Genomic DNA, 4,577 nt, shown 5'->3' on the forward strand with positions numbered 1-4,577 from the left:
GAAGAGTGCTGATCGGTCTGGGGACCGATCAGCATAGGTCCTGATCGGTCTCCAGACCGATCAGGGAAGGTCTGGACCGATCAGGGTGGAGCCTGATCGGTCCAGCCCTAGCCGTTGCGACACAACGGCTAGTCTCTGCGTCGTCTGCTTCGTCTGTTCTTCTTCGCAGGTTGCAGGGATCAAGCAGAGGATAAAAGGCCTCAACAGTGATCACTTCAACAACACTTCTTTTGATCTGTTCTTGTTGTTTCTGCTGAGTTCTGTTGAGCTCGTCGAAGCTTCGCGTGAGCTTCCTGCTGCTGGTTTTCTAGCTGAGCTTGGATCCGAGAAGCTGCTGCTTCACCAGGGTTCCAGTTGACAACGAGAAGGCAAGCAAGGGTTTTACATTTCTGTTGCTATTGTTTTACTTGTCTTCTTCTTGTACTCCTTATTGCTGTTGCAAAGATTGTGGTGAGGTTTCTCCACCCATAAGGAGTTTATATTAGCCGGTTTTCCGGGGTTTCATCCACCGACGGATTGATAGGCTTCGTCCACCTTATGGACACGTCGAGGAGTAGGAGCATCATCTCCGAACCTCGTTACATCGGTTTGTTTGAGGTTTGATCTCTTTCTTTGTCGTTTCTACATTGTATTTCCGCTGCGCTAACTCGTATTATAGAAAGAACGAAAGATTTGGGGTCGGCTATTCACACCCCCCCTCTCTAGCCGCGATCATCGATCCTAACATAAGTCTCATCATAATCGAGACATTCGACTTGACTATAGCCCTTGGCTACAAGTCTTGCCTTGTTTCTTACAACTTCTCCCTTTTGATTTAACTTATTTTTGAAGACCCATTTAGTTCCAATAATGGTGGTCTTCTTAGGTCTAGGAAGTAAGTCCCACACTTGGCTCCTTACAAATTGACCTAACTCATCTTGCATAGCTATGATCCAATCAGGATCGCGCAATGCCTCATCAACTAATTTTGGTTCAATCTCTGAAATCAATGCGACTTCATTAGACTCATTTCTAAAGAATGACCTAGTCCTAACCCCTTGTTGGATATCTCCCACAATTTGGTCTTGGGGATGACTAGTGGCTATCCTAGATTGTCTTGGTGTTGATGGTGCCTCATGAATGGTCTCACTAGGCATAGGCAAGGACTCAATATCAGGCAAATGATCAGCCTGAGCCCTTTGTTGCCTTTACTCATCGTCATCAGAGTCAACCTCGACTCGTTCTTTATTTTGATCATTCAAACTTAGATTTCTAAGTTCAAGTTGAATTTCTCCTACATCCCTTGATTGATCATTTAAGTTAGGGATTTCTTCAAAAGCTACATCAGAGGACTCCTCAATCAATTTAGTCCTATTGTTGTAGACTCGATAGGCTTTGCTGGTGAGCGAGTACCCGACCAGTATCCCTTCATCAGCCTTGGCCGAAAATTTTCCAAGATGGTCCTTGGTGTTCAAAATAAACACCTTACAACCAAACACCCTAAGATGTTTAATTGTAGGGGGTTTTCCAAACCAAAGTTCATGGGGAGTCTTTCCTAAAAACCTATGTATTAGGATTCGGTTTTGCACATAGCAAGCTGTATTTACAGCTTCAGCCCATAAGTAACTCGGTAGTGAGTACTCATTGAGCATACTTCGTGCAGCCTCTTGTAAGACTCGGTTCTTTCTCTCCACAACCCCATTTTACTGTGGGGTCCTTGGAGTAGAGAACTCATGCCTATATCCCTTTTCTTGACAGAATTCTAAAAACCTATGATTTTGAAATTCCCCACCATGATCACTTCTAATGGTTTTAATTGTTGTTGATTTTTCATTTTCAGTTCTTCTACAAAAGGAAATAAAAATATCTATGGTTTGATCCTTAGTTTTCAAAAAGAAGGTCCATGTATACCTAGTAAAGTCATCAATAATCACTAAACAGTATCTACTTCCATTTAATGAAATAACACTACTGCAATCAAACAAATCCATATGTAATAAGTCTAAGGCAGTAGTTGTACTTACAGCGCTTTTACCTTTATGAGGCGCTTTAGTTTGCTTACCCTTCTGACATGCATCACACCATTTGGTCTTTTGGTACTTGATGCTTGGTAAGCCTCGCACTAACCCTTTGTTGGCCAGCTTCCGGATATTCTTCATGTTCACATGAGCCAACCTTCTATGCCAAAGCCACGATTCTTCTTCTTTTGACATGAAGCACTTAGCAAGAGCATTAGTAGCACTTTTAAAAGAAACTTGATAAATGTTATCTACCCTTGTGCCTACTAGTACCGTGTCAAGTGTGTCAATGTTTTTGACTAGACATTGACTCGAATGAAACTCAATTGTGTAACTCGTATCACACAATTGACTGACACTTAGGAGATTAAAAGTCATCCCCTTGACTAGAAGGACATTCTTGATTTGGAGGCATTCGGATATATGAATGTCTCTAACTCCTATAACCTTAAGACTACCATTATTACCAAAGGACACATTACCTCTATTTTTGTTTTGAATGGTAGAAAATAGTGACTTGTCCCCGGTCATGTGCTTGGAGCATCCACTATCAACAAACCAAGTTGATAGACGCTCCCCCTTTACCAATGCCTACAAGACACGAAAGATAGATGTTTTAGGCACCCAAATCTTGGGACCTAATGCATCTACAATGAAAGACTTAGGCACCCATGCCTTTGTTACCTTCTTCCTAGTCTCATGAACCCTAGAAACATGCGATCTATGAAATTGGGTTCTTGACACTAAAGAAATAAAGCTAGACTCCTTAGGTTGGTATCCTAATCCAGCCTTGTTGTAGACCGCCCTTTGGGCATTTAGAATAATGTCTAGGGTCTTAGAGCTAGTTGAGAATTTTTCAAGCATTTTCTTGAGTTTCTCAACCTCACCCTTCAAGGCCTTGTTCTCATCCTCAAGGACCTCTAGATGTAGGTCATCAACCTCATCTTCCCTAAGGGCCCTCAAGTTTTCTACTTCTTCTTTTAATGATTTATTTTCTGTTTTTGATTTTTTAAGCAAGGTAGACAAATGTGTAATAGTCTTATAGCATTTTTCTAAGTGAGAAGAGGTTACCTCTTCATCATCCGAAGATGATGAAGCCGCGGCTGAAGTGCTTGAGTCATCACTCTCGGACTCGGACTCCTCCCTTGCCATGAGTGCCAATTGCCGAGTACTCTTCTCCTTCTTCTCTTCCTCCTCCGATGAGCTTGAGGAAGATTCATCCCAAGTGGCCTTGAGAGCTTTCTTCTTCTTGGCTCTTTCCTCCTTCTTTTTGGCTCGTTCCTCCTTCTTGAGTTTTGGACACTCACTCCGGTAGTGGCCTTTCTTGCTACACTCATAACATGTAACATTAGTCTTATCGATATTTTGATCATTAGGTTTACCTTTTCCTTTGTATCTTCGGCTTCTTCTCATAATTCTCCTCACGAAGTTGGCCATCTCGCTTGATGATGATCCGCCTTCATCATCAGACTCGGAGGAGGATGTAGATGAAGAAATCTCTTTTTCCTTCTTCTTTTCCCTCTTTCTTCTTCCATCCTTGTTCTTTGGTCCTGCAACTAAGGCAATACCTTTCTCTCTTTGACCTTTGTTAGCAAGTTCATGAAGTTCCATTTCACAAAAGAATTTGTCTAATTTAACAATGGAAAGATCCTTGGAAACCTTGTAGGCATCTACCATAGATGACCACAAGGCATTCCTTGGAAAGGACTTAAGAGCGTACCTTACTAGATCGCGATTCTCCACGCGTTCATCTACGGAATGTAAACCATTGATGATTTTCTTGAACCTCCCATGTAGTTCACTTACCGTTTCATTTTCCTTCATGGTGAGATTTTGTAGTTGATTCAAGAATAGGTCCCTCTTGGCTATCCGAGAATCTCGAGTTCCTTCTTGGAGCTCGATAAGCTTGTTCCATAAATCTTTTGCACTCGAGAATGGACCTACCTTGACGAGTTGGTCCTTGGCAATCCCACATTGTAAGGTGACTACCGCCTTGGTATCAGCTTGCCCTTTACGAGTTTGTTCGGTAGACCACCTTGATGAATCGAGTTCCTTACCTTCTTCGTCCTTCGGTGGTGTGAATCCTTCCTTGACCGAGAACCACATGGAGATATCAGTCTTGAGGTAATACTCCATGCGGCTCTTCCAATACTGAAAATCTGCTCCGTCGAAGAAGGGTGGTCTGTTGGTGTTGAATCCTTCCTTCATGGCCATCTTCTTGCTCCTTAGGATGTTAGTCCAGATGAAGAGCACCAGGCTCTGATACCACTTGTTAGGATCTTAGATGGCTAGAGGGGGGGTGAATAGCCTCTTAAAAACTTAAACACAAATTTCTACAAAGAAACTTGTTAGCACAGCGGAAATAGGAAACTAAAACAAACGGAAACAAGCACACTAACACACGGATTTACGAGGTTCGGGGATAACTTGCCCCTACTCCTCGGCGTGTCCGTAAGGTGGACGACTCCTTGATCTTCGGTAGATCGCACCCCGGATAAATTTCGACTAAAGATCCTTCTTCTCGGTGGAGTAACCTCACCACAAAGTCTCAAGAAATATATATGTTAAAGCACAAGACTT

Source organism: Zingiber officinale, chromosome 3A, assembly GCF_018446385.1.
Source record: "Zingiber officinale cultivar Zhangliang chromosome 3A, Zo_v1.1, whole genome shotgun sequence".
NCBI lineage: Eukaryota > Viridiplantae > Streptophyta > Magnoliopsida > Zingiberales > Zingiberaceae > Zingiber > Zingiber officinale.